Source organism: Arachis ipaensis, chromosome B10 (assembly GCF_059453495.1).
Source record: "Arachis ipaensis isolate K30076 ecotype BB chromosome B10, ASM5945349v1, whole genome shotgun sequence".
Classification (NCBI taxonomy): Eukaryota; Viridiplantae; Streptophyta; class Magnoliopsida; order Fabales; family Fabaceae; genus Arachis; species Arachis ipaensis.
The window spans coordinates 30,068,743-30,082,510 of record NC_142435.1 but is presented as its reverse complement, the minus strand read 5'-3'; the positions used below and the strand labels follow the sequence as shown (position 1 = coordinate 30,082,510).

General features: G+C 37.4%; 1 non-coding gene across 1 annotated transcript; it reads right to left on the bottom strand.

The window, feature by feature from the left end:
• Positions 1 to 12,604: 12,604 nt before the first annotated feature.
• Positions 12,605 to 12,712, bottom strand: LOC148579554 (small nucleolar RNA R71). Its single transcript, XR_015896441.1, has one exon. It is a non-coding gene; the product is annotated as a small nucleolar RNA R71 (small nucleolar RNA).
• Between the last annotated feature and the right edge of the window lie 1,056 nt (positions 12,713 to 13,768).

Below are 13,768 nucleotides of genomic sequence, written 5' to 3'. Positions count from 1 at the left end.
CCAATTCACACTACTTAAATCAAGTATAGATCTAACCGAAATTCTAAGTATCACACAAGACAAAGATTGGAGAGCACCCTATATAAACTATCTCAGGACTGGAATATTATCAAACAACATTAAAAATACTTGGCAATTTCGCCGACAAGCTTCATTTTTTACAATATTCAACAACTGCCTATATAGCCGAGGATTCTCTCGTCCTCTGCTTAAATGTCTTTCCAGGTCAGAGGCCGAGCTTGCGCTTGCCGAGGCACACAAAGGCATATGTGGTACACACCTCGGAGCTCGAAGCTTATCCTCAAAGATACTCTGAGCTGGTTTCTTCTGGCCGACATTGCGATAAGATTGTAAAACAAAAGTAAAAAGCTGTGATAATTTTCAGAAGCACAGTCCAATTACACACCTACCAGCCAAAATCCTCTACAATTTCGAGGTAAGTTGGCCCTTCAATCAGTGGGGGCTTGGCATCCTCAGCCCTTTTCCTTTGGCGGTAGGGCAGGTAAAATTTTTAGTTGTAGCAATTGATTACTTTTCCAAATGGATAGAGGCACAACCTCTAGAAAAGATCACATTACAACAAATGGTTTCCTTTGTATGGAAGAATATTATCTGTAGATTCGGCATACCTCGGCATATTATCATTGATAATGGTTGCCAGTTTGCCGATCATAAATTCACTTTCTTTTTGCAGGAATTAAAAATCAGACAGCATTTCTCATCGGTAGAACACCCGCAGACAAATGGCCTAGCTGAGGCCGCAAACAAAGTTATTTTACATGCCTTGAGAAAAAAGCTTGATGATGCTAAGGGTCTCTGGGCCAAATTAGTACCAGAGGTCATATGGGGGTACAACACCACCATCCACTCAACAACAAAGGAAACACCTTTCCGACTGGTATTTGGGTCGGACACAATGATACCTGTCGAGATCTCCCAAGCATCACTCCAAACTCAATTGCCGACCATAGTACAGCAGATACAGCTCGTCAATATGACTTAGACACCGTTGAAGAAATTCGATCTTCAACAGCAATCACACACCAAGCTATGCAAAAATATATAGCTCGGCGATACAACCAAAAACTCCATCCAAGGTGCTCAGAAGAACCGAACAGGCTAGACGACCCCCAAACCATGGCAAATTAGCAGCTAACTGGGAGGGCCCTTTCCAAGTTATTGAGGTACTCAGCAAGGGAGCCTACCGATTACAGTCCTTAGAGGGTAATACTCTGCCTAATACTTAAAATGTATCATCTCTTAAGTTATATTACAGTTAAAAGTCTGGGCCAGGCAAGTACTCTTTTTCCTACTACCAAGATTTTTTCCAAAAAGGATTTTGCTTGGAGAGGTTTTAACTAGGCTTGCCTACCTGCACCTTTGTAAGCAAAGTTCGGTCATACATATATATATAATCTTATGCTTTTTACTCTATCTTGCTTTAAGCATTTTTTACTTCTTTTTCGACTTCAAGCTGTTATCCTGCCGACTTATATTCAGCATCATACTAATTGCATTTCGCCGACTAAATAACAAAACTACCGATCTTTGTGAAACAATCCTAACTTTTCAACTATATCTTTATCAGATATAGCCGATCTCAACTATTCACGTCAAATATTTTGATTTGACCTAATACAAATCCTATCCCCTCAGTTATACATCTTGGGGATATAACATCAGAAAGCAAACAACTGTTGACTAAGGTTAAGCAAACAAAAGCACAATCACACATGCTACCATCAGAAAGACTGTACAAACATCTTTATCAAACAAACATCAATAAAAGGCAAATTCAATTAAACACATCTAATCATTCATATTATGTTTAGGCATCAAAATAATATGCAAAATAGCTCTATAAAGAGCAAACCAAATTTTAAACAAATAAACATAGTTCACTGAAACCAAATACACAAATCCAACAGCAAATACTATTCAACATTCTCATCTTCTTCTTCAGCAGCACCATCTTCCTCCACCATAGCTCCATCTTGGATGATCTTCCCTAGATCCATCTGAGAAAATCAAAGTCAAGAGCAAGAAACTTGGCCTACTGTGAAGCTCGCTCAAACCCTTCCACAAACGAATCAAGGATCTCTGCTTCCTTCTGTTTCTCCATCTCTTTCAACTTCGCTGTCACCTCAATTACCTGAGCACTCATGGTGGAAAGGTCAGCTTCCTTTTTCTTCAGATCCTCCACTTCTTTTGAATAATTTTCTTTCATCAGTTTCAGCTCCTTCTCAGTTTCTGATAACTTAGCCTCCAATTTGGCTACTTTGCTATTTTTTAAAGCCAATTCCTCTTTCAAAATTGGGTCTTGCTTTTGCTTGGCAGACTTCCGATGTTTCTTTTCTTGGCTGCGCCCTAAGCTCGCCAGCTGAAGACAATCACCTTAAAATACCAAACAGATACCATAAAGGACATATTTATACATATATCAGTATGCAACTCACAATCAAAAATAACATACGTTACCTACATATACTGATCGATGGTGACGTTCCCAACCTCGTCTGCCAAAGTCACATCTGCTGATGTCTAGCAAACTTCATCGGTGACAACCATATAAGGATAATCCTTCCCTCAAAGTGACGAGCCATCACTTTGATCGGCAACATGATGCAATTTCTTTTGATTCTCCATAAAGGAATGAATCTCCTCTATGGGAACCTCTTTACCCATTTCAGTCGAATCCTCAGACAGATCTACCACGTCAGACTTTATTTTCTTTAATATAACCTTTTTTCGTGTGGGATGAGGTTGGTTAACCTCACCCACTCCAACCCCCTTATCTACCTTCGAAGACGATCCTTCTTTTTTGAGGTTTTTACTTTTCACCCGAGCTCTCAGGGTGGCAGCAAATACCCCAGGATATTTTTCTCCTACAATAAAACAATACAAGTCAGTAACATATCAACCCAAAATATACAAAGTCCTCTTTCAAGAATCTCACCCAAATATTCTATAACATCTTCTTTATTTTCCTCCCATGGAAGCAAATCAAACACCGAAATTAACTATTTTCGATCAACAGACTCTACTAAATATTCAATAATACATTAATTTCTCGGACTAATTGTTTCAGGCCCCAAATTGCTCTGTGGCTCAGAACACCACCATAAGGGAAATTTTTCCACCAACAGCTCGTCCACATAAAAAGGAAAATCCCCCCTTAACGTTTTTAACTTTCAAAAACATCTCCTTAATGTCCTTAAACGAGGACTTATAAAGCTTGAAGACAGCAAATCAGGAGAACTATTCAAGTTTACCTAGCCACCCTTCCAAACACCCTTCGCCTGAAATAAAGAAAAGAACAACTCCAAAGATGGAGTCTCCTCCAGAAACTCCATTAGTATCTCAAAACTTCGCAAACATGCCCAACCATTGGGATGGAGTTGGGAGGGAGCGCAATTTAGTTGCCTCAGTACCTGACATTGAAATTCAGTAAAGGGAAGCTTCACCCTCAACTCCTCTAAAACACAGCTATACATATAAAAGTATTCAAACCCTTCACCACTATGATATATACGATCACTAAGAGAACAAGGTAGAAACTCCAAGCGAACCCCAGAAACGGCCCTAGCAACCTTTTTCTTATCAATCTCTTTTACAGCACTATCATCTAAGAACAGGGAAGAGCGTTTCTTAACATCCTCACTCACATACTTGTTAGACCAATCAACCTTCTCCTTCTTCTTATCTTTCTCAAACCCCATTCTACAAACTCAAGAAATAAATAAGGAAAAGTAAAAAAATTGAGAAATGAGGCACAGAAGATGAAAGCATACATCTTTTACTCATGTTTCTCCAAACTGCTATTGATAAGAACTTAGACTAGTGCAGCCAAAGCAACCCTTTTGGATTCCAAAGTGTTTTAATTAACACACTAAAAACTTGTTTTGAATATTGCAACCAATCCCATTAGTTACATCAAAACAAGTGAAAAGGCATTGGGAACCTGCACGTTCCTTAATGAGCATTCAATTTTTCTTTTCCTCTCATTCCCACTCACACCATTACTTTTAATAAAATAATTTTTTAATAAAGCATCTTGAACTGGGGACTCCAAGGGTAAATCCAAATAGCCGAGTTATGAACTCAATGGCCGACTTATGTTTTATTAAAAGCTCAACCTGCTTCATTAAAATAAATTCTCAGGCTAAGCTTGGGGATATTATACGGCCGTTACAAATCTGATGTCATAACTCGGCATCATACTGGTGCACAGATTCCCACACTCCTTATAACTGAATCAGCAAGTTCACTAGGTCATCCAAGTAATACCTGAGGTAAGTCAGGATCGATCCCACGAGGATTGTTTGCTTGGATCAAACAGTGGTTATCTTGTAAATTTTAGTTAGGCAGATAGAAAAATTGTTTAGTTGTTTAAACGCATAAAAGTAAAATAAAGATAACTTAGTAATGGTGAATTTGAATGATAAGAAGATGGTTAAGGCTTCAGAGATGCTTTGTTCTTCTGGATCAATCCTTTCTTACTGTCTAATCCAACTGTGAATGATTTCTTCTATAGCAGGCTATATGTGATCAACATTGGTTTGAGCAGCCGCCAATCTTCCCCTAGGCTGAACACCAGGTTTAGTGTGCATTTAGTCTAAATGAGGGTGAAGCTCCTGCAGTTCATCCCCTTGGTAATCCTACTCAAAATGCCACAGACAAGGTTGAATCTTCTGGATCAGGGAATGCTGCGCCTTAGTTCTAGCCTTTACCACAAAGACTCTAATCTCCCCATACCTCGGCTGAACTGATGTCTCGAGAAGTCCCCAACAAAGTCGTGGATTAGCTGTCTACGTATCCTTAAACTAGTGGTTCATTGATATCTGATGAAAGACGCTCACTGAACCCATGTAGAATAGAGATAACCTTGTGCTGGTTCAACTCATTCATAAGGTTAAAGAACAAAGACACATCTTAGGAGAGAATCAAACACGAATTGAAATAGAACAATAATGCTTTTATTAATCCATAAGACTCAGCAGAGATAGGAGGTTTAGTGGCTCATACTGTACATAATGGTGTTCGAAAATATGATATGTTGGAGAGAGATCCTAAACATGGTTGATCTCCTCCTATAAATAGTAATCTAATAACTAAGATTACAGAAATATGATAAGCTTAGGCTTGTAGTGCGAAAATTCACTTCAGGGGCTCACTTGGTGAGTGTTTGGGCTGAGCTTTAGTGTCTTCCACGTGCTAGGATGCTTCTTGGGTCTTGAACGTTGGCTAGGGACACTTTTGTGGGCGTTGGACGCTAGGACTAGGGTAGATGGCTGGCGTTAAACTCCAGTTTTAGGCCTTCAATTCTGAAGCAAAGTATAAAGTATTATATATTTCTGGAAAGCTCTGGATGTTAGCTTTCTATATCCGTTGAGAACGCTCCATTTGGATATCTGTAGCTCCAGAAAAGCTCCTTCGAGTGCACAGAGGTCAGATCCTAACAGCATTTGCAGTGCTTTCTCTGCCTCTGAATCAGATTTTTGCTCCAGCTCCTCAATTTCAGCCAGAAAATTCCTAAAATTTCATAAAAACACAAAAACTCATAGTAGAATCCAAAAATGTGAATTTTACACTAAAACCTATGAAAACATAATAAAATTTAAACAAAACATACTAAAAACTATATGAAAATGATGCCAATAGCGTATAAAATATCCGCTCATCACAACACCAAACTTAAACTGTTGCTTGTCTCCAAGCAACCAAAAATAAAGTAGGATAAAAAGAAGAGTAAGATACAATAAATCTCAGAGTTTTTAATGAAGCTCAATTTCAATTGGATGAGCGGGACTTAGTAGCTTTTTGCTTCTGAATAGTTTTGGCATCACACTATCCATTGAAACTTAGAAGTGTTGGCCTCTTTAGGAACTTAGAATCCAAATGATATTATTGACTCTCCTAATTCAGTTCTTTTTTATTCTCGAACACAACTTTTTAGAGTCTTGGTCGTGGCCCTAAGCACTTTGTTTTCCAGTATTACCACCGGATACATAAATGCCACAAACACTTAACTGGGTGAACCCTTTCGGATTGTGATTCAGCTTTGCTAGAATCCCTAGATAAAGGTATCTAGAGTTCTTAAGCACACTCTTTCTGCTTTGGATTACGACTTTAACTGCTTAGTCTCAAGCTTTTTACTTGACACCTTCACACCACAAGCATATAGTTAGGGACACTGTTCAATTGTAGTGCTTAGGCCAAGATCTTGTTTCTTTTAGGCCCTCCTAACCATTGATGCTTAAAGCCTTGGATCCTTTTACCCTTGCCTTTTGGTTTAAAGGGTTATTGGCTTTTTGCTCTTGCCTTTTGGTTTAAAGAGCTATTGGCTTTTTCTGCTTTTTATTTTTCATATTTTTTTTCAAAAAAGCATATATACATTTTTTCTTTTATTGCTTTTTACTGCTTTTTCTTGCTTCAAGAATCAATTTTTGGATTTTTCAGATTACCAATAACAATTCTCCTTTTTCATCATTCTTTCAAGAGCCAACATTCTTAATTTCAATTTCAAATATGCACTGTTCATTCATACATTCAGAAAACAAAAGCAATGCCACCACATCAAGATAATTGAACTATTCTTAAGATAAACTTGAAATTCATGCATCTTAATTTTCTTTTTCAAATATTTTTTTAAGCAAAGTGAGAGATATATGGAACATTTTATAACTTTAAGATATAGATAGAGATGATCATGCAATAAGAACACGAGAACAAACAATAAAACATAATGGAAAACAGAAAAAATGACATAAAAAAAGGGGTGATGGAACGGGACCACCTTGGTGATGGTGGCTACCACTTCCTCTAGAGAATCTAATAGAGCGCTTGATGTCTTCAATGTCATGCCCTTGTCTCTGTTGTTCTTCCCTCATAGCTCTTTGATCTTCTCTCATTTCATTGAGGATGGTGGAATGCTCTTGATGCTCCATCCTCAATTGATTCATGTTAGAGCTTAATCCTCCCTAGGGGTGGCAAAACGGGTCGAACCCGCCAGGAAAAAAATGCCAAAATTGCCAAAAACAGCAGGTCGGGACGAGATTTTAAACCCGCCAAATTTTAAAAATCTGCCAAAACTACATCGCCAAAACTGTGGGCCAAGGCGGGGCGGGGCGGGCTGGCCCGGCGGGCAGCTATATTTTTTTAAGGGTATCTTTGTAAATTTACAAATGATATATAAATAAGAAAATTAGGTTTTCTTTCCCTGCTTCCCAGTTTCCACTTCCTACAAACAGCCGGCCATAACCCTTCGTCCTTTCCCTGACCCTGAGACGTTGAGACCCTCAGACGGACCCTGACCCTTGGCTTCAGCCTTCAACAGCTCAGCTCCCTGCGTAGCATCACACCATCGTGGTTTGTGGCAGCGCACTCCAGTTCCACTTCTCTCTGAGCTGCCTCTGGTCGTCGGTCAGTCACGTCACTGATCGCTATTTCTTCTCGTCAGTCCTCACCAAATTGAAGTCCCAGCGATGCTGTCTCGTGTTGCCTATACGTTGTCTTGGCGGTTCTGTGTTCCGGCGGATCCCGGCGGTGCTTCTCTCTCCTCCTCTGCCTCTCCACGACTGTAATTCAGTAAGTGAAGATTTTTATTTTTTTTTGTTTTTTTAAGTAAGGAACTATGATTGTGGTTGTGGACAGATTCTTTCATGCTGTTGAAAATTGCTGTGGATTTGTTTATGAAATTTGTTTCACTGGTGTTTGTTTTTGAAATTTATTTATGAAGTTTGTTTATGAATTTTGAGAGTAGGCAAGTAGCCCTCTCACATATCAACATTGTAGTGTGAATAATACACGCTATTCATCTTGTTTTTTTCCTATCTTTGTGTGGCTTCTATTAGTATCATTTTAATATTTTTTTGGATCACAAACAAATTGATAGTTTGCTTTTGACCCACCCATTTTGATAAAATCGAACACATCCAATTCCTACATCAGTTATTAGTATCTGAAACTTTATGAGCAGCTTCTGATGGGTACTAGGAAAGGATATCAATTAACTATGTAACGTTAGTTTTAACTTTTAATTCGTTGCTTTCTGTGATGCTTGGTGTATGTGTTCTTACTTCTGATGCAACATTATCGAAGATTATTGATGGTTCAGTTCTGAATTCTGATGCTTAGCTTCTTTCATGCTTTTGAAATTTTACTGTTTTAATATTTTCTTATTGATTTATTGCTGATTTAGATATTGTTATGTATTTGTGTTATTTAGGTTGAGTTGTTGATTTTGCAATAGATAATTCTGTCTCTATGGAAGTTGATGGTGGGAATGTAACACAAAATCTTGAAAATATGGAAAGATCTAAAATGGCAGAAGATATTAAAAAGAAAAAGATGAAGGCTATAACATCTGATGTGTGGAGATATTTCACAAAGCTTGGACCTGGTGATGATGGTATAGATCGTGCTCAATGTGATGGATGCAAACAGAAGTTTAAGGCTGGTGGTAAACAATATGGGACATCGTCACTGATGAGCGGATAATTTATACGCTTTTTGGCATTGTTTTTAGTATATTTTTAGTAGAATCTAGTTACTTTTAGGGATGTTTTCATTAGTTTTTATGTTAAATTCACATTTCTGGACTTTACTATGAGTTTGTGTGTTTTTCTGTGATTTCAGGTTTTGGCTGAAATTGAGGGACTTGAGCAAAAATCAGATTCAGAGGTAGAAGAAGGACTGCTAATGCTGTTGGATTCTGACCTCCCTGCACTCAAAGTGGATTTTCTGGAGCTACAGAACTCAACATGGCGCGCTTCCAATTGCGTTGGAAAGTAGACATCCAGGGCTTTCCAGCAATATATAATAGTCCATACTTTGGCCGAGTTTAGACGACATAAAAGGGCATTGAACGCCAGTTCTATGCTGCTGTCTGGAGTTAAACGCCAGAAACACGTCACAAACCAGAGTTGAACGCCAGAAATACGTTACAACCTGGCGTTCAACTCCAGAAAGAGCCTCTGCATGTGTAACATTCAAGCTCAGCCCAAGCACACACCAAGTGGGCCCTGGAAGTGGATTTATGCATCAATTACTTACTTTTGTAAACCCTAGTAACTAGTTTAGTATAAATAGGACTTTTTACTATTGTATTAGTCATCCTGGATTGTATTTTTGATCCTGTGATCTCGTTTTGGGGGCTGGCCATTTGGCCATGCCTGGATCTTTCACTTATGTATTTTTAACGGTAGAGTTTCTACACTCTATAGATTAAGGTGTGGAGCTCTGCTGTTCCTCAAAGATTAATGCAAAGTACTACTGTTTTTCTATTCAATTCAACTTATTCCGCTTCTAAGATATTCATTCGCACTTCAACATGAATGTGATGAACGTGACAATCATCATCATTCTCTATGAACGCGTGCCTGACAACCACTTCCGTTCTACCTTTGATTGAATGATTATCTCTTGGATCTCTTAATCAGAATCTTCGTGGTATAAGCTAGATAGATGGCGGCATTCATGAGAGTCCGGAAAGTCTAAACCTTGTCTGTGGTATTCTGAGTAGGACTCTGGGATTGAATGACTGTGACGAACTTCAAACTCGCGAGTGCTGGGCGTAGTGACAGACGCAAAAGGAGGGTGAATCCTATTCCAGTATGATCGAAAACCTCAGATGATTAGCTGTGCTGTGACAGAGCATTTGGACCATTTTCATAAGAGGATGGGATGCAGCCATTGACAAGGGTGATGCCTCCAGACGATTAGCCATGCAGTGACAGCGCATCGGACCATTTTCCAGAGAGGATCAAAAGTAGCCATTGACAATGGTGATGTCCTTACATAAAGCCAGCCATGGAAAGGAGTAGGATTGATTGGATGAAGACAGCAGGAAAGCAGAGGTTCAGAGGAACGAAAGCATCTCTATGCGCTTATCTGAAATTCTCACCAATGATTTACATAATTATTTCTATCCTTATTTTATTATATATTTTCGAAAACTCCATAACTATTTTATATCCGCCTGACTGAGATCTACAAGGTGACCATAGCTTGCTTCATACCAACAATCTCCGTGGGATCGACCCTTACTCATGTAAGGTTTATTACTTGGACGACCCAGTGCACTTGCTGGTTAGTTATATCGAAGTTGTGAATGAAAAACAATTATTAAGACGTGCGTACAGAGTTTTTGATGCCGTTGCCTGAGATCACAATTTCGTGCACCAAGTTTTTGGCGCCGTTGCCGGGGATTGTTCGAGTTTGGACAACTGACGGTTCATCTTGTTGCTCAGATTAGGTAATTTTCTTTTTATTTTATTTTCAAAAATTTTTCAAAAATTTTTCTTTGTTTTCGTTTTTCTTCAAATAAATTTTCGAAAAAAAAATATAAATCTTTTCAAAAATATATTTTTCTTCAGAATTTTTAAGAATGAATTCTAGTGTTTCATGAAGCATGTTGAAGCATGGCTGGCTATAAAGCCATGTCTAAATTCTTTTGGACTGAGGTTTTGGCCTAAAATTGAATGAATTACACGCATATTCATGCTAAAGCTTGACTGGCTATTAAGCCATGTCTAACCCTCATATTGGAGCTTTAGACTAAGATTGCAAGATTCCTGGAATTCATATTAAAAATTTTGGAATCCTTATTTTTTCTTTTTCAATCAATTTTCGAAAAATACAAAAAAATTAGAAAATTATAAAAATCAAAAAAATATTTCATGTTTCTTGTGTGAGTCTTGAGTCAATTTTTAAGTTTGGTGTCAATTGCATGTTCATCCTGCATTTTTCGAAAAAATCATGCATTCATAGTGTTCTTCATGATCTTCAAGTTGTTCTTGGTAAGTCTTCTTGTTTGATCTTGATGTTTTCTTGTTTTGTGTCTTTTCTTGTTTTACATGTGCATTTTTGCATCCATAGAGTCTAAACATGAAAGATTTCTAAGTTTGGTGTCTTGCATGTTTTCTTTGCATATAAAATTTTTCAAAAATATGTTCTTGATGTTCATCATGATCTTAAAAGTGTTCTTGGTGTTCATCTTGATATTCATAGTGTTCTTGCATGCATTCCTTGTTTTGATCCACAAAGAAAAGAGAAAAACATGAAAATGATGTTTTAATTTTTCTCTCTCATCATTAAAAATTTAAAAATAAAAAAAATATCTTCCCCTTTTTCTCTCTTAAAATTTCGAAAATTAGATTTGACTTTTTCAAAAATTTTTAAAATCTAGTTGTTTTTATGAGTCAAATCAAATTTTCAATTTAAAAATCTTATCTTTTTCAAAATCTTTTTCAAAAATCAAATCTTTTTCATTTTTCTTAGTTATTTTCGAAAATTATAAAAATATTTTTCAAAAATCTTTTTCTTATCTTTATCTCCTAATTTTCGAAAATAACATCACCAATTAATGTTTTGATTCAAAAATTTCAAGTTTGTTACTTGCTTGTTAAGAAAGATTCAAACTTTAAGTTCTAGAATAATATCTTGTGATTTCTTGTGAATCAAGTCATTAATTGTGATTTTAAAAATCAAATCTTTTTCAAAACTAATTTCAATCATATCTTTTCAAATATATCTTTTTATCTTATCTTTTTCAAAATTTGATTTTAAAATATCTTTTCTAACTTCTCATCCTCTTATCTTTTCAAAATTGATTTTCAAATTTGTTTCAACTAACTAACTAACTTTTTGTTTGTTTCTTATCTTTTTCAAAACTACCTAACTAACTCTCTCTCTCTCTCTCTCTAATTTTCAAAAATACCTTCCTCTTTTTCAAAAGTTCTTTTTAATTAACTAATTATTTTAATTTTTGATTTTAATTTTATTCCTAATTTTCGAAAATCACTAACCTTTTTCAAAAACTATTTTCGAAAATCACTAACTCTTTTTTCAAAAATAATTTTTGAAAATTCTCTTTCTCCCTCATCTCCTTCTATTAATTTATTCATCTACTAACACTTCTCTTCATCTCACATCTCTGCTCTACTCACCCTTGTGCTTCTTTCTTTACATTACATTCTTTTCTTCTTCTTTCCTTCTACTCACACAGGGACCTCTATACTGTGGTAAAAAGGATCCCTATTATTATTATTTTTCTGTCCCTCTTTTTCATATGAGCAGGAGCAAGGACAAGAATATTCTTGTTGAAGCAGATTCAGAACCTGAAAGGACTCTGAAGAGAAAACTAAGAGAAGCTAAATTACAACAATCCAGTAAGCACCTTTCAGAAATTTTCGAACAGAAAGAGGAGATGGCAGCCGAAAATAATAATAATGCAAGGAGGATGCTTGGTGACTTTACTGCACCTAATTCCAATTTACATGGAAGAAGCATCTCCATCCCTACCATTGGAGCAAACAATTTTGAGCTGAAACCTCAGCTAGTTTCTCTGATGCAGCAGAACTGCAAGTTTCATGGACTTCCATCTGAAGATCCTTTTCAGTTCTTAACTGAATTCTTGCAGATATGTGATACTGTTAAGACTAATGGAGTAGATCCTGAAGTCTACAGGCTCATGCTTTTCCCTTTTGCTGTAAGAGACAGAGCTAGAATATGGTTGGATTCTCAACCTAAGGATAGCCTGAACTCTTGGGATAAGCTGGTCAAGGCTTTCTTAGCCAAGTTCTTTCCTCCTCAAAAGCTGAGTAAGCTTAGAGTGGATGTTCAAACTTTCAGACAGAAAGAAGGTGAATCCCTCTATGAAGCTTGGGAGAGATACAAGGAACTGACCAAAAAGTGTCCTTCTGACATGCTTTCAGAATGGACCATCCTGGATATATTCTATGATGGTCTATCTGAATTAGCTAAAATGTCATTGGATACTTCTGCAGGTGGATCCATTCACCTAAAGAAAACGCCTGCAGAAGCTCAAGAACTCATTGACATGGTTGCTAATAACCAATTCATGTACACTTTTGAGAGGAATCCTGTGAATAATGGGACACCTCAGAAGAAGGGAGTTCTTGAAATTGATACTCTGAATGCCATATTGGCTCAGAACAAAATATTGACTCAGCAAGTCAATATGATTTCTCAGAGTCTGAATGGAATGCAAGCTGCATCCAACAGTACTCAAGAGGCGCCTTCTGAAGAAGAGGCCTATGATCCTGAGAACCCTACAATAGCAGCGGTAAATTACTTAGGTGAACCTTATGGAAACACCTATAACTCATCATGGAGAAATCATCCAAATTTCTCATGGAATGATCAACAAAAGCCTCAACAAGGCTTTAATGATGGTGGAAAAAACAGGTTTAGCAATAGCAAGCCTTTTCCATCATCCACTCAACAACAGACAGAGAACTCTGAACAAAATACCTCTAATTTAGAAAATTTAGTCTCTGATCTATCAAAGGCCACTGTGAGTTTCATGAATGAAACAAGGTCCTCCATTAGAAATTTGGAAGCACAAGTGGGCCAGCTGAGTAAAAGGATCACTGAAATCCCTCCTAGTACTCTCCCAAGCAATACAGAAGAAAATCCAAAAGGAGAGTGCAAGGCCATTGAATTGATCACCATGGCCGAACCTGTAAGGGAAGGAGAGGACGTGAATCCCAGTGAGGAAGACCTCCTGGGACGTCCAGTGATCAATAAGGAGTTTCCCTTTGAGGAACCAAAGGTATCTGAGGCTCATCTAGAGACCATAGAGATTCCATTGAACCTCCTTATGCCATTCATGAGCTCTGATGAGTATTCTTCTTCTGAAGAGAATGAGGATGTTACTGAAGAGCAAGTTACCAAGTACCTTGGTGCAATCATGAAGCTGAATGCCAAATTATTTGGTATTGAGACTTGGGAAGATGAACCTCCC